The sequence below is a fragment of the Equus asinus genome, chromosome 5 (assembly GCF_041296235.1).
Source record: "Equus asinus isolate D_3611 breed Donkey chromosome 5, EquAss-T2T_v2, whole genome shotgun sequence".
NCBI classification, from domain to species: Eukaryota; Metazoa; Chordata; class Mammalia; order Perissodactyla; family Equidae; genus Equus; species Equus asinus.
In genome coordinates this window covers 23959346-23981424 of record NC_091794.1, presented here as the reverse complement: position 1 = coordinate 23981424, position 22079 = coordinate 23959346, and the positions used below count along the sequence as shown (strand labels likewise).

The 22079-nt window shown below is 48.6% G+C and overlaps 1 long non-coding RNA gene across 1 annotated transcript; it reads right to left on the bottom strand.

The window, feature by feature from the left end:
* Positions 1 to 11802: 11802 nt before the first annotated feature.
* On the bottom strand, positions 11803 to 19658 carry LOC106823729 (uncharacterized). Its single transcript, XR_011503185.1, has 4 exons — positions 19318 to 19658; positions 15497 to 15605; positions 14296 to 14433; positions 11803 to 13669 (listed from the first exon to the last, which is right to left on the bottom strand). It is a non-coding gene; the product is annotated as an uncharacterized lncRNA (long non-coding RNA).
* Positions 19659 to 22079: the final 2421 nt, after the last annotated feature.

The following is a 22079-nucleotide window of genomic DNA, read 5'->3' as shown; positions in this document are numbered from 1 at the left end:
CTCCTAACCTCTACATGATAGCACCTCCTCTCCTATCACCCATTCAGCAAATATTGGCGAGCATCTTCGAGGCCAGACCCTGTGCTGGGTGCTGAGGTTGGACCCGCAGACAAGGCGGAGATGGACGGGCCCTGGTGGAGCTTACACCCAGGCCCACCTGGCACCCGTGTGCAAGCTTTGTTCTCCTGGAGCTTTGGGAGGCCTGACATGGGCTGCGGGTGGGGTGGGAACCGGTAGCCCCAACTCCATTCCCAGCCGAAGAGGCACGTTATTTGGGATGACCAGCTCGCCACACAGCAAGCTTCGGGCAAGGTGCCACTGTTAGGCCTCACAGCCTCACTGGGCAGTCTCCCATCCCCTAAGTTTGAACATCAGCTGGGCCTTCCTCCTGCTTGGTTGGCCCTCCTGGGGGGCAAACCTCCCCCAACATCCTTCCCTTTGGTTTCTTCAACCCGACATGTTCCAGCTAGAAAATGGGCCTGCAACGCTGACTGACTCTCCCATCTGCTGCCATCCCACCTGAGGGGAACCTCACCAGTCAACAGGGCTACATCTGTGGGCTGCTGAAAGGCAGACAGAAATACTGGGGAGCGGGGGCTTGACTGTGCCCAGGCAGGCCTACCTTCATCCCTGCAGAGGAGCTGGGGGACCTGAGGCAGAAAGAAGTGATGCTCCCTTCCCCTAAGAGCTGCCTGCTGTAGCCCAAGGGGCTCCCATGGGAAGGCAGGAGGCTCTCTCTGCTGACCCAAGGGCTCTGCAGACCCAGCCACCCTGGGAGGGGTAGGGGAGAGAAGGATCGGCCTGGACCCTGACCCAGCCCTGGTGAGGACTTAGCTAAGGAAAGGACTACCTCTCCTTGAGCAATTACTGTGTATCAGACCCTTGACATACCCTGGGAGAAGAGATGTTTTCATTCCACTGATAAGAACACTAAATCTCAGAGAGGTTAAATAATTTTGTTGAGGTCACACAGTGAGCAAACGATAGTTCTATCTAACAGGTCTAACTCCAAAGTCGATGTCCTTTCCAGCACACCAGATAGCCTCCTTTAGGAGCCAGAACCAGGGAACACAGCTTCCAGAGGCCTCCCCACTCCTCAGAGAAAAGGAAAAAACCCATACACATGGAGGAGCTTCCGTGTGTTATGGTCCCTATGCAGCCACATAGGGACAGGCCAGTCAGCCCCAACCTTCCTCAAGTATCCTCAGTGGAGAGATGCCCCAAAAAGTGGAAGGTGATGGCTCATGAGCCACACCCTCACCATATCCCCACCACGTCCCCACCCCCATGATGAGGGGCTGCTCTGCTCTCCAGGCAGCTTTCGCCCGAACCACAGTCCCAGGATGGCAGGGACTTCTGACTTCCCACTAGCCTGAAGCCGCCCCATCTCTCTGAAGGTGGGTGTCCAGCAGGGGATGAGGGGAAGATTACCCCTGAGCAGGCAGCGCTTCTCAAGTGTGGTTAGGGGGCAGCATCTACCTCACTGAAATCCTGGATCTGGATTATGGGGGGTGGGGCCGGAACCTGTGTTTCCACAAGCACCCAGGTGATTTCGATGCACCCCGGAGTTTGAGAAGCATGAACCAGTGGACAAGCCAGGAGCTAATCCAGATCGTGAGACAACTGAGGGAGTGAATTCATTAATTCAGAGGTTGGGAATAAGCTCAGAGCACACTGTACGTCCCCACATGCGTGCATCAGAAGGAAAGGCCACCGTATGGCTCCCTCTCTGGGATAGGGGGCCTTCTGCCACAGGGATCCTTGTCCCTCCACCTGGTGAATTCTTCCTTCTCTTTCAGGTTTTCTCTCTAACATCACTTCTCAAGGAAGCCCACCCCAGGAACCCCTGGGTCCAGTCCCCCGCAACTGCTCTTGTGCTCTGTATTTCTCCTTCCGAGCCCTGGTACAGGTGTTACCAAATGTGCGTGCAGTTTGTAGGTCAGGCTCTGTGTCAAAGCTCCAAGAGGCAGGGATTCTCGCCTTGTCCACAGCTGTATCCCCAGCATGCGCACTGTGTCTGGCACATAGTAGGCACTCACGGGTATTTGTGGAAAGCATAACTCAGGTTGGAAAGCTGAGAGGAGTAAGCTCAGGTAGAAGGAAAGAAATGTGGGAAATAGACCGTGCCCTGTGGTTTGCAGGGCCTGTCCCCATGCAGGAATTGCTCAGCCCACATAGGAATTTCACAGGGCCTTGGGAGCCTCTTGTAATGGAATCATCTCCTCTACCCCCAGCCCTGGTAGGACAGTTGCTCCCTGCATCCAAGCTCTTCTGTCCTCAAACATCCCTGCAAATGCAAGTTGCTTAGTTCTCCTCCTGTATTGCTCATGACAACAATGTGTGCTCTTTGCTGTTAGGGAAGTTCTTCTTTGAGTCTGACTCCTATGTTTCTTATGCTTTTTTTTTTTTTTTTTTTTTGCTGAGGAAGATTCACCCTGAGCTAACATCTGTGCCAATCTTCCTCTGTTTTGTATGTAGGCTGCCACCACAGCATGGCCACCAACAAGTGGTGTATGTCTGCACCCGGGAACCGAATCCAGGCTGCCAAAGCAGAGCATGCCAAACTGAACCACTAGGCCATAGGGCCAGCCCCTTCTATGCCATTTTTATCCCCCTTTCCCTCTCCTCTTGAACACAGACTCTAATAATATCAGAACTAGACAAGAGCTTAGAGATGACCAAGAAAGTAGCTTTCAAGTCTTTGTTTTTTCTAAGCAGGAAAATCCCTTTTTCAAAAAATCAGAACCTGAATCCTAAAATGTGAGGCCAACAAAAGGGGAGCAGCTTGGATTGATATAGGGGTGGGAGCTCTCCCAAGGCATCCCCAGGAGCTCCAAGGAACCCAGTTTTAAAACCAATGGTCAGATTCAAGTCTGACACTTTGTGGCCAAGAAAATCCAGAGAAGTGAAATGATCTGCCCCAGCCAGGACCACACCCAGGGCTTTCCTGTTCTGAAGTTCACAGCCAACGTTGTTGGACCTCAGTGACAATGGCAATGTTTGGTCCTCTGCAGTTGTGCTTTGTAAAAAGTATGTTCAGGTGTTACTTGGGGGCTATGTGTTTTGTCTTTTCTCCTTTGTGATGGCACTTAATATGCCAAAAAACTCAACAAGAAATTGGCAAAGGAAGTTATACAAACATATTTCACAAATCTCCAGATCTTTGAACAAAGATGGTGATCACATTTTCCCAAACATTTCCACAAAAGGCTGCAGAGTAAGGCCCATCTTTTTTGTGTTATTTCCTTATTTATTTCTTTTGGAGTGCGTTTTGAGCACAAACCATGCCATCGTAAGAAAGAGCCAATTGGATTGAGAAATGGTGGCGTCCTTTGTGCTGGGACTCATTAAGTCTCTCAGCCCCAGGGACCTGGAGATTTTCATGGAACCTATTTCCTTCTAGGGATTGTTAACATAATACCCTAATTGGAGCACTGAGGGTCCTATTAGCGGCCAGCTCAGTGCTCTGAGAGAGCACACTTCCAAGGACAAGGGGAAAGGTCTAGCCTTCCTCTTGGATTTCCCATGTACCACACCCTCTCTACCCCACACTCTCACCCTGCCCTCCACCTTCTGCCGGCTCTCAGACCCCAGAGCAGAGGAGTGTGATATATCTCAGGGGAGTGGGGTCAACAGGGGCTGGACTGTACCAGCACTGACGGGTCACCCATCTTCCATGTGCCACCCTTAGGGTATTAGTCAATAGAGTCATACTGTGGATGCCATTGATTAATCTTCTAGTATGATCCAGGCACTGTGCTAGTTCACCTAATCCTGACAACAAGGAATGACGATATTGTTCTCGCCATTTTGAAGACAAGAACACTGATTATTCAGAGGTGCTTGGGCTGAGACAAACATTATTTCACTTAACATTTGCATACATGATTTCATCTAATACTAATGGTGGTTAACTCTTCACTATGTTCAAAGTTCACTATGAATTCCGAGCTCACTATATTCAAAGAAGTTCACATATATAAACTCATTTAGTCCTCACAAGAACCCTATGAAATGGCGTATTATTATCGTCCCCATTTTATATATGAGAAAAAGGAGGCTAGTTTTTCTATTGCTGAGTAACAAATCACCCCAGCATTTGGCCACTTCAAACGACAAATATTTGTTGCCTCACAGTTCCTGTGGGTCAGGGATCTGAGAACAGCTTCAAGGGTGGTTCTGGCTCGTGGTCTTTCATGAGGTTGCCGTCAAGATGTCATCAGAGACTGCAGTCATCTCAAGGCTCAGCTCAGGGAGGAGCTGCTTCCAAGTTCTTTCCATGGACCTCTCCACAGGACTGCCTCACAACCTGGCAGCTGGCTTCCCTCAGGCCAAGTGATCCAAGAGAGAGTGAGAGAGAGCACCCAAGATGGAGGCCACCGTCTTTTTATAACCCAACCTCAGAAGCGACATTCCATTACTTCTATTCTGTTAGTTAGAAGTGAGGCAATAAGCCCAGCCCACACTCAAATGGCAGAGGATGACACAAGAGCATGAATAGGAGGAGGGGGTGATTGGGTCATCTCAGAGGCTGCCTACCACAGCGAGTCACTGAAGTTTCTCAGCCTCAGTTTCCTCAACTGTAAAATGGGAATCATAATAGTATCTACCTCAGAGCTCTTTTAAGGCCTCAGTGAGACAATACCTATAAAGAGAACAGAACAGTGCCCTGCAAACAATGAGTGAGGGCTCCATAAATGTGAGTCACCATCAACACCGAGGCTGGAAGCTGCTGGAGGGCAGGGACCGGTCTTGGTGGAACCTGTCCCTTTAATGCCTGTACTCCCTTTCACTCCACTGATGCCGGATACTGACAGTGCCAGTGCGGGAGCGGGCAACGAGGCAGTGCCTGCCCTCAGAGAGCAGCCCTTCCTGCCATTCCCTAGGCCTGAGGGAGAGGCCTCCTCAGGGTCATCAGGAATGTCCTCTCTGAGCCAGCCAGGGCACAGGGGTCAAGAGTATCCAGGGGCTCTGACTCCTGCTGGCTCTCAGCCTACTCTACCCAAGATGGTTGAGCAAGGCAGGTTGCCACAGGGGGCTGGTCCTCGTTGAGAATCTAGCCCTCCTCCTGTGGGCCCTGGCTTGGCAGAGCCCCCAAACGCTGCCCAGTCTTCTCCCAAGAGAGGCTGGCAAAAGGGCAAGGAGAACTCTGGAATGCTAGACCACCCGTGAATGGCAACAGTAACTGTTTGTGGCTCCCTGAGGCTTGCCATCAAGGAATAACGTGCTGCCCTCTAGGGTGCTTGGCGATGGTGGTAGTGGCTTGGCATTACTGACCTGGAGCTCAGGGAAAGGAGTAGAGGGGAGGAGCAAGGAGGGGGCCAAATCCTCGGTGAAGAACCACATACCCTGCCAGGCTGCAGACGGGAAAGGGAGACCGAGCACAGTGGAGAAGCGATGGGCTGGGCTGGAAGGGCACAGGCTGTAGTCATGGATTTGACTCACAGCTCAACCTCTTGTCTGCTGGGTGACTTTGGACAGGCTGCTTCACTTCCCTTCATCTCTGATTCCTCATCCACAAAATGACCTTCCACCTCACACAGAGGTCATGAGGATCAGCACTACAGATGTATGTGAGCCACTCCAAAAATGGACCCATTGTTATCAGCCTGGAGTGGCGGAGAGGGCGCTTAGAGAAAGAGAAGTCGAAAGCTAAGTAATCTGTTTTGTTTTATAAATTTTATTGAAGTATATATCCATATAAAAAGCACATGTATCATAAGTGTACAGCAAGACGAAATTTCACAAAGTGAACACAGATGTGTGACCAGTATCCTGATCAAGAAACAAAACATGACCAAAACCCCCAAATCTGCTTCATGTTCCCTTCTGGTTCCTATCCACCTGCAGGCAGAACCACTATGCTACCTTCTAAGATGTTGCTGTCGTGCTTTATTTAAATGGAAGCAGATGGTCTGCCCTCGTTTGGGTCTGTCTTTTTGGCTCAACACAGTGTTCAAGATATTCGCCGTGTTGTCACCCCTCTGATTGTGGTTTGCTAGTTCTCATTGCTCTGTAGTGTGCCGTTGGGTGGATATACTCCTAAAAAGTCATTTATTCATCTGACTGTTGATGGCCTTTGGGTTGTCCTCAGTTTGGGACTCTTAAAAATAGTGGTGCCATGAACATTCTCATTCATGTGTTTATTGGATGGATTTAGGATGGAACTACTGGGTCAGGGGTCATCCTTACTTACAGCTTTGGTAGGTGCTGCCAGTTTCCAAAGTGTTTGTACTAACATACACTCCCACCAGCAGTGAACGAGAGCTCTCCTTTCTGTATCTCCTTGTGCACACTTGGTATTGTCACTGCTTTCATTTGAGTCATTCTAGTGGGTGTGTAGTGGTGATTTTGATTGTGGTGTAATGGTGATTTTTAATTTGCATTCCCTTGATGACTAGTGGGGAGAAGCACCTTTTCGCGTGTTCATTGGACATTTGGGTATGAATCTAAGTCAGCTGATTTCCGTCCTTGATGGGGCTGCTCTAGAGAATTGACTCCCTCCCTTGAGATTTTGGATTTCACAAAGGAGTAAAATGTGGGGGTTCAGCCACAGAATTGCCAATTAAAACGAGACAAACTACCATCTGTGACAAGTATTACCGACTGGTTCAAGCAACTCCATCCGCTATGGGAGCAGGCTTTAGAGCTCCAGGTCTGCATGTGACCCACGCTCTGCCAGGCAGGCGTGCTGGCATGAGAGTGGGAAGGTGGAAGTGTGGCCAAGCATGCGTTTTTGCTGCTTCCGCTGATTCTTTTGGACGGCTTGGGGATAAAGACATTTGGTTCTCCTGGGATGGCAGTAGCAGAGATCTCAGGCCCAGGCTCTGGTTTTGTGGGTGTCAACAGGCAGACACAGGGCATCCGTTTTGCCAAGAAGGATCACATGGACCACGGCCAAGATGAGGTGGTGCTGGAGCCGGCTGATGGGGCCGGTGGCTTCCTGACTCCCCGGGTTCCTGATTATGGCAGAGATGGCAGAGCTCTTGGCAGGCTAGTTCTACCCTATTGGGGAGGGATTCCCAGAAACCCCCATCTACGTCTGCCCCACCAGCCCTCCCAATGATTTTGTAAAGTCCTAAATCCCTGTATTAAATTCTTTCCTGCTTAAAAAAGCTAGAGTGATTGCTACACCTGCGATTAAACCCTTACTGATATACTGTGATACACTGATACCACCATTTCATGAAGGAAAATATTATAAGATCAGAAAATGGGAAGAATATAATCCTAAAATAAAATAATCAGTCCCACGAAAAGCCCGTTTTCCTTTTCTCATTTGCCAGTGGAAATTTCAACACTTGTGGGCTCTAAAGGAAGAAGTGAGTTTAGGAGAGGAATTGAAAGGGAAAACACAAAGAGTGGCCCCTGAAATGGGACATGAGAAAGTTGATATGTTTGACATTTTAACCATAGTACCAGGAGTAACATTCCTCTGGTACTGATAGTATCCTGAACTCATTTATAATGCCACGAATAATAATGTCCCCATGAGTTCTTTCACCCTGATCCGGAGTTGAGGGTCAAGAAGAGCTTTTGATAAGGCGGCGTGTCGGGCCAGAGCCGTTGTAGTTGTGTCTCCCAAAATAATTTGAGTGCTCATTAGTAATATTTGGTTAGTTAGTTATTTGGTATTTTAAATGGTAATAACAGGATTCAGAGAAACAACTCTTGAGAGGAAAGAGAGGAGCTGGAGTGAGGAGCCAACCAAGAGGACCTGGAGAGGAAGCCCTGGTGGTGATGAGGTTTGCTGGGTATTTGGGATCCAGGAGGGTCTGTCTGCCAGCCTTGCTCTGCTCCATAGCTGCAAAGGCCTCAGTGCTGAAGCCTGGCTGGGGAAGGAGGTATCCAGGCTAAAAGCTGGGCATGGGCCGTGGTGACGATGGCAGCCGTTGGGGACGGGGTGGGGTGTAGCTCTTTCTTGATGCTGTCAGCTGAGTCTGGCTGGTAGGGTCAAGGAGAGCGATGAATGACACCTTGAAGGAGCTCTCGAGATGGAAGCCCCTCAGTCATCCTCTGGCCCAGTGATATGAAGCGATGCTTTCTTTCTCTCTCTCTTTTCCCCCTTTTTAATAGTTGATAATGGAAATTTTCAAACAAACAAAAAGTAGAGAAAATAGTACCATAAACCCCCATGGACCCATGACCCAATGACAACAATCATCAACTTACCAGCCCACTGATTTTTAAGCGGTTTTTAGCCTCCGACTCTCTGCTCAGATAAAACCTCATGTATGTGTAGCTGAATGAAATTATGAAATATTTCCTTATGTTTTTTCCCAATTCCTTTCTCCCATTCAAGCAGATCTTGGGGGAATACCAATACCTAGGAGAACGTAAAGGGTTTGCAAGGGAGTTTAGAGACTGGGAAGGAGTCTGCATGCATTTGCCAGGGCTGCAAACAAAATACCATGGACTGGGTAGTTTACACAACAGAAATTTATTTTCTCACCGCTCTGGGGGCTGGAAGTCTGAGATCAAGGTGTCAGCAGTGCTGGTTCTTTCTGAGCACTGGGAGGGAACTCTTTGTTCCAGGCCTCTCTCCTTGGCTTGTAGATGGCCGTCTTCTCTCTGTCTCTTCACATCGTCTTCTTTCTATGCGTGTCTGTGCCAAATTTCCTCTTCTTGTAAGGACACCAATCATCTTGGATTAGGGCCCACTCAGATGACCTCATTTTTACTTGATTATCTCTATAAAGACCCTATCTCCAAATAAGGTCACATTCTGAGGTATTGGGGGTTAGGACTCCAGCATATCTTTTTTGGGGGGGACACAATTCAACCCATAACAGGGACTCACCGGCATAGACTGAATGAATCCCTTAAAGAAACACGAAAGGAAATTCCCCCCAGGCTAGGAAGAGTTTTCCCGGGATGGAGGGTAGGCTAGAGAGAAGAGTCTGTGGGATAAGGAAGAGAAAGAGGGGACATTGGTCAGCTTCCAAAAGGCACCCATGTCCCAGGAGTGGCATGGAATCAGCAGAGACAGCTGGACCCACAGGGACCACTGGACAGACATACGGCTTGTTAGTGGACACTTGTGTCCCAGAAGTGAGGCACTGCCTGAGAGGAGAGCTCCAAGAATATTTGGGGTGAATATTTCATCCAGCTTCTGGGACTCAGTCCACAGTCCTGGGAGTCAGAAATTAATTTAGAAAACAGAAGAATTGATATTTTCTGTACTTCCTGAGTTTGCCAGCTGTGAGTAATATCTGCCAAACATAAAATAGACAAAAGCAGGATGGTTCCAGGGGGACAAGCCTGGCTCCTCCAGCCCTTGCAGCATCCTACGGCAATCCAAGGAGTCCTAGGGTTCCAGGAAACTCAGTTTGAAAACACTTAGGGACCACCCCTCCCTGCTTGTTCCACACACAAGGACTCGGAGGATCAGAAGAGGAAAAGAGCTGCCCGTGGGCAAGCACAAGGCAGGTTAGCAGCAGAGCCAGGCTGGAACCCAGTGCTCCGGATTTCTGCCAGGACACTTTCCTGGTGGCTTCTTCAAAGATTTCCCAAGGATGCTGATGCTGTATCTTTGATCCACATCCAGCTCCTCTCCGGGTAGGTGTCTTACTGCACTGCAGACGCTGAGTCCCTGAGCCATCCTGGAATGGGCCTGGAATCACTTCTTGGGACCTTGTCAGGTTTTTGTTGTTTTGTCAGCTGTTAAACAGATGTGCAGTGTCCTGTGTGCTTTTGACACCTTCCCATTAATCTCTGAGGGCGTCTTTGCTTTCTAGCCCAATGAAGCATCCCAGGTTCACCTTGTCCTTCTCCTCCCTGGGGAATTATCCCTGGAATAAGCCATTTATTCCTGGTTCTAAGTTGAGTTTTACGAGCAGTTTCACAAGAAGAGGGTTTGGGAAATTATGACGTTAGGGGGAAAACACCATCAAAAATTTCTTTTGTAAGACAGATTTGATTATTCTACGGTCAGATCATTCCCCACACACTGAGGTAATCCCCATGTGGAGAAATGGCAGAGAACTTCCTCCTTGAATTTGTCTCCGGCGTCTTTTAATATATTCCTTTCTGCTTCAACTTTAACTAGTTAAAGTGGATTCTCTTCTCTGTAATTAACCCTCATCAATGGAGTGATTGATAGCAGGATGGTGGCAAGCAACAGACTCTCAGGGAAATGAGAATTTGAGATTGGATATCTGACCTAGTTGGATTCGAAAACAACAATGATCCTATTGACTCTAGGAGATACTATTCTGGTAGTCCACAACATACAGTGGCACACAGTTCTCACCTGTGGTCAGCTGTGATTAAGACACAGCTTTGGAGGGCAGAGTGGCTGCTGAGATAAACCATTGTGGGGAGAACAAGGAACATAAATCTGCGGAATGGGCTGGCTGCTTCAAACTACATGGAGAGCTTAAGGAAAGAAATGACCTCAGGGTTTTCTTTTCTTCCTCTTTAAATATATGCAGACATAAACTGCACGTATTTAAAGTATACAATTTGATGTTTTGACATATATATGTGTATATATATACAGGCGCACACACACACCCCTGTGAAACCATCACCACAATCAAGATAATGAAAACCCATTACCCCCCCAAGTTTCCTTGAGCCCTTTGCAATCAATTCCTCCCACTCTGCCCTGCCCCCCTGCCATTCCCAGGCAACCACTGATCTACTTTCTGTCACTGTAGATTAGTTTTCATTTTCTAGAATTTTTAATAAATGGAAGCACACAGTATGTACTCTCCTTGGTCTGGCTTCTTCCACTCAGGGTAATTATTAGAATCATTTTGAGGTTTATTCATGCTGTCAAATGTATCAATAGTTCATCCCTTTTTATTGTTGAGAAGTATTCCATTGCATGAATATACCAGAATTTGTTTATCTGTTCATTTGTTGATGGATATTTGGGTCATTTCTAGTTATGAATAACGCTGCTATGAATATTAGTGGATAGGTCTCTGTGTGGACATGTTTATATGCTTTCATTTTTCTTGGGTAAATATCCAGGACTGAAATTGATGGATTATGTGGTATGTGTATGCTGTATGCTTAACTTTTTAAGAAACCGCCAAGCTGTTTCTCAGTGGTTGTACCATTTTACATTCCCACCAGCAATGTGTGAGAGTTCTAGTTGCTCCATATCCTGTCCAACACTTGGTGTGGTCACTCTAATTTTAGCCATTTTGATAGGTGTATAGTGGGATCTCAGCGTGATTTTAATTTGCTTTGCCCTGATGACTAATGATGTTGAGCATCTTTTCATATCCTTATGTGTAATCTATATATTTTCACCAATTTTTAGTGAAGAGTCTGTTCAAATTTTTTGCCCATTTTTATTGGGTTGTTTTCTCATTATTGAGTTTAGAGTTCTTTATAGATGCTGCATACAAATCCTTTATCAGATATGTAATCTGCAAATAATTCTCCTAGTCTGTGGCATGTCTTTTCATTCATTTACCAATGTCTTTTGAAGAGTTCTTAATTTCAACAAAGTCCAATTTATCAAATTTTTTTTCAATAATTTGAAAAATAATGAATTATACTTATGGTGTTACATTAAAGAAATCTTTGTAACCCAAGGTCACAAAGATTTTCTTCTGTGTACTCTTTTTATAGTTTTAGATTTGAGCATTTAGATCTATGATAAATTTTGAGTTAACTTTTTGTGTGTATGGTGTGAGGGAGGGATAAGCAAACTTTTTCTAAAAGGATCAGATAGTAAAGATTTTAGGCCTTGTCAGCCACACGATCACAGCCATTAACTATTCAACTCTGTCATGTAGAGCAAAAGAAGGCTGAGAAAATAAATAAAGGAGTGTGGCTGTGTTTCAATAAAACTTTATTTACAAAAACCAGAGAGTGCCCACATTTGGCCCACTGGCCGGAGTTTGCAGGCCCTTCCTTTAAATCCCCAAACCATACTGAGACTCCCTAGGCAACAGAAGCAGCCCCACCTAGCCCTGTCTGTTGAGTCTGGTCCTGCCTTGCTTAAAGATGCTGAGTGACCTCACCTCAGGTAGGTACCTTGCAAGAGGATGCCAATTTTTCTCACACCTCACCCCTACTCTTCCTCATTGCTTTCCAACCTATAAGTAGGGGCATATTTCTGTACGCCCCAGAGGACCAAGTACAACATCTGACTCAGGAAGAGCTGTCTACACGCCAGAATCTCAGGTGGACGAAGCAAAATGTTAGGTCATTCATTTTCATCTCCTCTGCCTGCTTTGGGCTGACAAAAAAAAGTCAAGAAGTTTAGGTCAAATTCTGCCCCTAATGCTGTGTGATATTGATCAAGTCACTCCACATCTCTCTTCCCCTGCATCACCATCTGTGGGGAGAAAAAAAGATTTCTCCTAACACTCTCAGTGTTATTGAGTGGCTAAGAATAAGACAATACATTTCTTACCCACCTGGTGTCCTCTCTGCCAGACAATTCTAAAGCTGCCTTCTCCTTGAAGAATTTTAAAGACGGCTTTCTTTTTTTTAAAAAAGCACTATACAAATGCAAGGTATTGTGACTATTTTCTCTTTTTAAGTAATTCTAGAAAGCCCAGGCCCAGGATTTCACAATCTGTCACTGTCCCTTGCTGCCCCTGCCTGTTGCCAGGGAGAGAGATTATCCTGGCTTGGGGAAGGTCAGCCAGCCCCAGCACGATCTCTAACAAGGTTTGGCTTGCCATCCCCAATCACAGATTGAAAACCAGTGACACAGAGACTGAGCAAGACCACTCCAAGGCCAAACAGAGTGGCACTGAGAGGAGAAACAACACTCAGCACCACTCAAGCTCCTCACAGGCCATTTTAATCACCACCCACGCCTGCAGGAGGGCGCAGCTCTCCCGTCTGCATGGCAGACAGGCTGCAGTCTGTCAGAACAGTGAAAGAGGGAATGTCTTTGAGAACAGAGACCTCATCTGCATGGCCCTGGGGGCCCTGCTTTGAACATAGCAGAGACGAAAGAACAGATATCCCAGGCTAGTAGAGGAGCTGGTCCCCACGCAGCACAGACATAAAAATATTTATCACAGTCATCTATAAATGTATGCAAGAGCCTGAGACCCAGAGATGTGCCTCATTCCATGCTGACCTCTTAAAGGAACATCTGGATTTAGTAAGAACAAATTTATTAATTCGCTATTATTAAGAATGACTCCCGGGCCGGCCCCGCGGCTGAGTGGTTAAGTTCACGCGCTCCACTTCGACAGCCCAGGGTTTCACCGGTTCGGATCCTGGGCATGGGCATGGCACTGCTCATCAAGCCATGCTAAGGTGGCGTCCCACATGCCACAACTAGAAGGAGCTGCGACTAGAATATACAACGATGTACTGGGGGACTTCGGGGAGAAGAAGAAGAAAAAAAAGAGTGGCAACAGATGTTAGCGCAGGTGCCAATCTTTAAACAAACAAACAAACAAACAAAAACTCCTGTTTTACATAAGAGTGAATAATTTGAAAAGGACTTTCACATCATTGGCCTGATCCTCATAACAAGTCATCAAGGGCCGCTGTAGGACAGCATTGTTATCCTTGCTGGGGACTGCAGTTCAGAGAGGTGAAGGGACTTGGACATCCCACAGCTAGAAAGTGGGAGAGCTGGTGTAGAACCTCTGGGTATTCTGACTCCAAGCTTAGTACTCTTCTCCTTGATCCTTCTCAATGTTGAGTGAAAAGACTGTCTTCTCATCAGGTGGGGCAACTTAGGAAGGATGCACAAGGAGGAAAGGAAAGAGATGAGCGAAGTGATGGGCAATATCAGTTGAATCAGCCCTGACTACCAAGAGGGAGACAGCTGTTAGGGCCAGATGGTTCCAGAGCCCCCCACTCCCCTCTTCTTACCTCACAACATGGCCCCTGGCATACAAAACAAACACATTAGGGAGTAGGCACTGTGTTTTCTTTTCAAAAGCATTCATCATGTAGAGGTTTGAATAGTAATCTCCCCAAGAACATCTAAAATAAGGTTAAAACTATAAAAATGATATTAAATACCATTTTGGGAGACATCGGCATATTGTATAAGGTCCATATACATAATCAGTTACACGTGCAGATAGCCACTGGGGTGATTTGAGACAGGGGATGGGAAAAAATGACCTCTAAAGAGTATAGGGGTGCTGGTCTCTGACTCTTTCTCTCCTATGCTCAATAAAGAGGTTGTGGACTGACTGTGTGCATATGTGTGTGTGTACACTCACTCGTGGAAGGGGGTGTATACATCGTGGGGGAAAGCCTGGCTTTCACTACTAAAACCAAAGTTCAATGATGCTGCCTTCCAGGAAGGTTGCCTTTGACTTTTCTAATGAAAAATTAATAGGCACTTACTTGCTGTTGCCTTTAATTACATTTGCCAGAGCAGAGTGTCTGCCAACCAGCATTGCTCTGGCTGTCTTCTGGGCTGGATGTGCTTTCAACAAAGCCCACCGGTTTGGGAGGAGAAAGGGAGCCATTTTGGCTGAGCAGCTGAAGAGGCAGAAACATCATGGGACAGAGATTGTTATCACATTTTCTGCTAATGGGTCCCCACCCATTAGCATACACCTGACGGAGAAGCCGAACCAAGCACACCTTGGTAGTCAATGGACCAGGATTTTAAACCTGTGGGCTGAGGACACCAAAAGACCAAGAACTTGTAAAAGGGCCACTAAGCCCTGTCTGTAGGCATAATAAACATGCTCCCCTACAAATACAGAACCATTTTTCTAACATGTGTAGATGCTATTGGGTTTAATCAAGTATTAACTCATTTAAATCAATTACTAAATTTATAATAACTTTTACCAATATGTATTTTCTTAACTAAAGGTACATATACACGTTGTTGGGGTCCTTGAATTTTTTTTACCTTAAAATTGGGCCTTTATGCAGGAAAAGACCAGGAACTTAAAACTAGGATATTCCTTCTCTAATTGTGAAGTATGGTTATTATGGGAATGGTCTTTTTGGACCCCACTTTTCTTCCCACTTTTAACAGATTTCTTGAGATATAATTTACATTCCATAAAGTTTGTCCATTAAAGTGTGTAATTCAATGGCTTTTAGTGTATTTACAAAGCTGTGGACCCATCACCACAGTCTTAGAACAGTTTTCACCACCCCATTGTCTCATTAGCAGTTAGTGGTTCCCCCACCCCCAACCCCTCCACCCTGCCCCCAGCTCTAGGCAACCACTGATCTATTGTGTTTCTATAGATTTGCCTCTTTGGGATATTTCATTTAGATAGGATCATACAACATGTGGTCTTTGGTGACTACAGGAATGTTTTAAATCCTCAGAACTCCATCCAGTCTTTGAATATCCAACTCCTATGCATACTTAAGGACCCTTTTCATCCCTCCCAGGAGCCTTTCTTGCTTCCTCCAGTCTGTAGGAATATTTTTCTCCTATTAACGAACAGCCTCTTGTTTGGAGTGTTTAAGAAACACTCGGCATAGCTGTGTGGCCCAAATCTGCTGACGCTGTGCCGCTCTCCAGATGCGATTTCTTCACCTCTGACTTCTTGGGGGTGGCATCTTGCTGGCATACCTCTTGGGCTCCCCTCACTCAACTGTGTCCAGCACGGTTTTCTGCTTGAGATGGATAATCAGTTTATGTGTGTTGAAAGAATAAATGACTCATGGGGATGTTCTCAGACCTTTAGGAAAAAAAAGGATTCAGGAGAAAGTGTAAGAAAAAAAAGCAAAATCAAGAACAGTACAAAGATAAAGCATGGAGTGTGGGCATTAGAGTCCAAAGGTTTGGCAGCTACAGCTCAGGCGTGATCCTGTGTTGCGACTAGAGGGCACTAAAAGGCCCTGGGCCATAAAGGGTCTCCCACCTACCTCCAGGAGCAAGTGAAAGAACAGATTAGTCGCTCCCTTAGCTGAAGGCATTAACCGCCTCCATTAAAATGCAAATGTCAACACCTGGGAGAGTGGCAGATCGAGCTATTATCAGCCATTTCCACCTCAGCTCCAACCTGAGCTCTTTGACTATTTTCTGCTCCCTGAGGCCCAGAGGTTTGGAGGTGAGTGTAGGGTCTGGAAAAATCTAGGGCCTGGTTCTCTATGGCCCATTGCAAACTTCTTCTCATCCTCGATTTCCCTGCCAAGGAAGCCAAAGGTCAAGAGTAAGAGGGCTGATATCTGTGGTTCCTCCTCAGAGCTCCTGGTGGGGACGGGCTAGAGTGGAGGCTGGCTCCCAGGGACCTCAGCCTTTTGTGCCATTGCTAAGACACTGGCCCCCAAGCCTCCATGGATGACCTGCCCTCAAGACACCCAATGCTCCATCCTGCTAGCTACTCTCTGACTTGGGGATGATAACGAGTTAGTGTTAGTTCTTCCTGGGAAAGGTAAATCATCCATGGGGCTTGCTCTCAAAATGCAAACAACCAGGGAGGTTGACACACTTTGGGGAGTAATTTCTACCTAATTTTGGGAACGGGAGGATCTTTGACTCATTTCACCCTCGAGAGAGCCTACGGTTCTTAGAGTTCCTTAACTCCTTGGAAGAAGTCATTACAGGGCAGGGCTCTCCTGGGCAAAGCTGTCCAATGGGCACAGTTAATTTTTGACCCCCGATTCCTAACTGGATTTCATTTCTGCCCTCTTCCTTCCTGCTCTCCCGCACCCATGCCCTCTTCTGGTTCCATTTGCTTCAGGACATGCTTAGTGGTCCCGAGTGCTCTCTCTCCTTCCTAACTCATCCCTACACCTAAACTGCATGCATCCATTCCCTTAGCACCCCCCACCCTTGGCTGGGCATTAGTGCATCAATGGGGGCAGCCTGCTGATTAAACTCATTCACACTGACTTGCTAACCACTGACTTCCTGGCATAAACCCTTCAGTCCCCCAGGGGTATCTGCATTCATTTTTTTCAACCATTTTATTGAGATATAATTTACACACCATAAAGTTCATCTAGTTGTGTCAAACAGTGCATGCAGTTCAATGGTTTTTGGTGTATTTATCGAGTTGTGCAATCATCACCATAATCTAATTTTAGAATATTTTCAAGACCCCAAAAAGAAATCTTGTACCCACTAGCCATCATTCCCCACTTGTCCCCCTCCCCAGGCCTGGGCAACCACTAATCTACTTTCTGTCACTAGGTCTCTATATTCATTTTTAGGGAATTATTGTCATCCCAAAGCATGACTATCTAATAGTGGAAGTTTAAGCAGTGAGGGGGAAGGTATTTTTAGGTAGGGTACTATTATTGATACTCACTTCTATACATATTTCTGAATATTCTAAAACATTAATATTCTAATTTCCAAAATCCAAATATTCTTCTAAAAAGAAGTCTGAGGGAGTGAAGAATGAAGCTGAAGGGTAACTGAGACACCGGGCGGGGTGGGGGGAGATGGCTGGAGGGGGCAGTGGGGTGTCCACAGGCCTCCCAAAGGGCCTGCTGTGCCCTGAGGTGTGTAGTCACTTCAGCTCTGCAAACCAAACACTCATTTCAGAGAGGCCAGAGGCGGTCCTTGGGTCAGCCCCTATGTGACGACAACAGCCAGCTGTGCATCCTCCAGTTGGTCTTCAAAACCTCTGCCTTTTGTTCCTGTGACTCCTACCTTTTCTTGGTTTTCTTCTGACCTTGAGGACTCTTCCTGTACATAGAGGTTGACTCGTGAGTTTCCTTGTCAGCCTCCGCAGGTGTCCTCCAGCCAATGGAACCATTCCCATCACTATGTCACTTTCAGGCTTCATCTACATCTGCTCCACAATAGCTTCCTGACTGGTCCCCTACACTCTTGGATCTTGCTTTTCCAACCTAGATACATCATTGCCAGAGTTTGCTTCCTTAAACATAATGGACCAGGACACTCCTGTCCTCAAATTCGGGGGCTTTGCATTGTCTTTAAATTGTAGCCCACCCTCCCCCTCTCAGTGTTCAAGAGCCCAATCCACCTTTCCATCTTCATCCACTGCTACCAGTCGCACCCCCACCCCCCTCCTGCCCCAGACTCCATTCAGCTCTCTAGTCCTCAGATGTAACCATTTCTCTATGCAACAAACAACTACTGGGCACCCTTTGTGCCAGGTACCAGGCTAAGCATTGGGCACAAGAATGAGTAAGATACCAGCTCTGTCCTCAAGGAGTTCAGCTCTCTGTGGAGATAGTTCTGAAAACAAGTGAAGATAATAGAATGTGACAAGTGCTATAATAGAGATAAAAGCCAGGTGTGCTGGGAGCTGAGGAGGAGGGCGTGCCTAACAGCCTGGGGGAGAGGTGGCAGATGGGAGGGGCATTAGAGAGGGCTTCACGGAGGTGCTGTAAATTTGATTTGTGCAGGGGGTGAGTCCGGGTCATCTCTGCAGAGGCGTCAAGAGCGGTTCAGGGCTCCCCGAAGACGTGGAGAAGTGGTGGACAGTGAAAGCTGGCAAGTAGGAAGAGTCTGTTTTGTGGGCAGTTTTTAGTAGAGGGTGTGACACGCATGATCAAATGGGAACAATGTGGAGGGCAGATTGGAGGGCAAGGAGGGAGAGTTGGTAATTGTCCAGGCAAGGAGTGGGGAGGATCTGGGTAAAGGTAGTAGCCAGAGTCTGTGGAAGAAAGATGTGAAGAGACTAGGGTGAGGAGGACCCTGGGAAGTGCGGTAGGAGGGGAGGAGGGAGCGTGGGAGATGGTAATTCCACCAGCGGTGAGAAAACAGGGGGAGCAAGCTCTTGTTGGGACCTTAGTTTAAAAAAAAAATTGAATCTGGGATGCTGGTGGGTACCAAGGAGCATCCATGGGGAGCTCTCCAGTGGACAGGGGGAGGCTTGGAACCGGGAAGGGAGGCAGGGGCTGAAGATACAGACTTCAGAAATACCTTAGGAAAAAAAATGTGTTTATCCTTTGACCCAGTGATTCTTCTTGTAGGAATTTCTCCTAAGGATGTAATTAAAGATGTGTGTGAAGATTTATTTACAAAAATGCTCATTGTTTATAACAGTAAAAGAGTGGAAACTTTTTACAAACTGCTACAACAGTGAAAAATGTCCAACAATAGGGGACTGGTTAAATAAATTATGCTGTATCCATGCAATGGAATTCTGTGCAGACAATAAAATGGATATTGTAGATGAATGCTTATTGACATGAAAAAACACCCACAACTTTTGCTAAGCATAAAAAAGCAGATTCTAAAACTATTTGTGGAGTAACAGTCCTGTTTTTTGTTGAAGGAAAAAAAAATATGTTAATGGTTCTTTCTAGGTGGTATGATTATGAATGTTTCTTATCTTTTTTTAGCTTTTCTACCTTTAACCATACATGGCTTTTGTTATAACAGTTATTTTAAAAATTTGAATAAAATTAAAAGGAACAACCTAGGAAGAGCTCAGGGAATGAGAAGAATCAAGGATGGAACTCAGTTACCTTGACCTCTGGTCATCTGGCCTCTGTTCATGCAGTTGCCTGTCCTGGGTGTCCCTCCCATGTCATATTTGTTGCATAGCCGCATGGTGGAGTACAGGAACACGTGAATTTAAGGTCCATTCCGCTATAAACTGTGAGCCTTGGGCAAACTTTCTGCTTCTCTAAGTCTTAGTTTTATCATCTTTATAGTGGGGAAAATAACATCTTCCTCAAATGGTTATACGACAGTAAAATATTTATAGACATACAGTAGTTGTTTAACAAATATTAGTCCATCCTCCCTTTCTTCTTACTCATCCTTCCTGCTAGCCCCAGACTTGACCTCCAGAGTCTTTTTGGGCCCCCACAGTGAGAATTAGTGCCTCTTCTCTCTGAACCCCTTAGACACTGTTAGGATGTCTGTTGAACCCTGAACTGTGGAGTTGGGGGCTGGCTTGTGCCCCTCCCCGGCTGTAGTCAGAGTCTGATTCTCTCTCCTTGTAGCACTTAGCACAGTCTTTGCATATAACGGGCGCTCTGTGGATGTCGGCTGACTACATTCATGGTGCTTTTTATGACTTAGCTAATCATGGATTACTCAAAGGTTGGATTACTCAAGGGTTAGTTTATTCAGATCGCTTGGAATTTTTCTCCTCCCAATTTGTAACTCTGGCAAGGTTTATCTTCCAATGTGCAAAGAGATGGCCAGCAGAGAGAGAGAAAGGAAAGCTCACTCAGACCTCTGGGCTCCTTGTCAGAAGCTCTGCAGAGAGCTGGAAGACGAAGACAGAGAAGCGAAGGTTGTTTCTCCCTCCCCTGGGTAAAGGCGTGGTTCCCCTGCCCTCTCAGTGAGCAGACTGTCAGAACTTCCAGCAGGACAGCTTAGGGGCAAGGGGAATTGGGTATCGACCTACAGTAAAGTCCTTCTTTCCACTCCTGCTTCTGTCGCTGTTGCCGTACAGGAGTATCCGGTCATTCTCTGCCCCACTCCAGCGGGGGCTCCGCCTTGCTCTGGTGCGCATCCACCCCGCTAACACCTTGCTAGGTAGGGGAGGCAGCCTGGCACTGACGAAAGATCTGTCCGTTGCAAGTTAGGAGACCTGTGTGACCCATGGCAAGTTGAGCAAGCTCTCGGAGTCTCAGTTTCCGCATCTATAACTGGGAATAATCACACAGGCCCTGTCCCCTGTCACATCCTAGGGTTACTGAGGGCAATCAAATGAGATTTTAAAAAAGTACGACCGGGCAAAGAGCTCTTCATAAACGCCAGGTGTTCCTAGTGCTGTCTGTGGGGCTCTTTCTTGGTAACTACCCACCAAAGCGTTCCTGTCCGCCCCGCCCTGGCTGCATCGGCCTCACCCACTGCATCTCCATCTTTTCCGTCCCTGTCTTCATGCGCCTCAGCGATCCTCAGTCTCTCCATCTCCCCCGTCCATTTCCGGCCCTGCCTTTCGGGCCCCTCCGGCCCCTCCAGGGACTCTGGTCTCCGGCTCCTTGCGGCAGTCGCTGCCTGGGCGCCCCCCGCCCTGTGCGCCCTCCTTTGGCACGGCCGCCGGGCCAGAGAATCGCCCAATAAGAGCGCTGGACTCAAGTCTGACAGCTCAGGAAGCGGCCAATCGAGCTCGGCCAGAGAAGGGGGGCGCAGCGCGGGGGCTGAAGTTGGGATGAATGGGGGGAGGGGGATTAAAGGGGGATACAAAAGAGGGGAGCTAGGACTAGGGGCGTTTGAACCCAAGCAGGGGGCGGGGGAGGGCCGCACGCCACCCAGGTCCAGCGAGGGGACCGCGGGCTGGACGCGGCTCCAGGCGCCAGGGAGGGAGGGGGCGCAGCGAGAATTTTGGGTGAGGAAGGGGAGCTGGGGCCCCCGCGGCCCCCGGGCGCCTCCCGGGGCCGGGCCTGAGGATGCCGGCTGGGCGCCGAGGCGGGGGCCGCGGCCCGGCCGGGGGCGGAGGCGGCCGCGCGGGGCGGTGAGCCGAGGCCGGAGCGGCGTGGGGGGCGGGGAGGCGGCGGGAGGAGGGGATGCGGAGGGCGCTCCGGCAGCGGCGGCTGCAAGCGGGCGAGAAGGGAGGAGCGGCGCGAGCGGCCGGAGCGGCGCAGGGCCCGAGGCGTGCATGGCGCGCCCTGAGCCCGGCTCCCGCGGGCCTCCCCGGAGCGCCCCCGGGGCGCAGCGGCTCTTGGGCGGGCCCCTCTCGGCCGGCAGCATCTGAGCCCCGGCCCTCGATCTCTGGATGCCGTGCTCCCCGGGAGAAGCCCGCCTGCGTTGGGGCAGAACGGCGGCGGCGCTGCGCCGGATTCCGCCCTCCGCCTAGTCCTTCTGCGCCCGGCCGCGCTGGGCCCGCAGCCGGCGGCGAGGAGCCTGGGGCTTGCAGAGCCGGCGCGACAGCCCTCCTGGGTCGGCGGGTCCGGGCCAGCCCCGCTCCGTTTTGGGGGAAGGGGGAGGTGAGAGGGGAAGGGCCGCGCCGCAGGAGCCGGTCCTCGCCCCCGCCCCCTGCGCGGACGCGCTGAAGGCTCGGCTCAGCTTTCGCGGGGGCCACGCTCCCACTCTCGCCGCGGGAGGTGGGGGATGCGGGCGACGGCCCCCCTGGGCTCCAGGACCCTCCCCCCAGGACTCCGGAGCTGTTGCTCCGCCCGCCGCCCCCTCCCCCGTCCTCTCCACCCCCCCCATCCCACCTCCCCACCCCTCGTAAGAAAATAATGCTGGCTGGCGCCCGCACCTCCCAGTCGCTCCCAGTCCGTCGCGAGGAAAGGGCACCCGCTTGGTCTCCACGCCGGGACACCCGCCG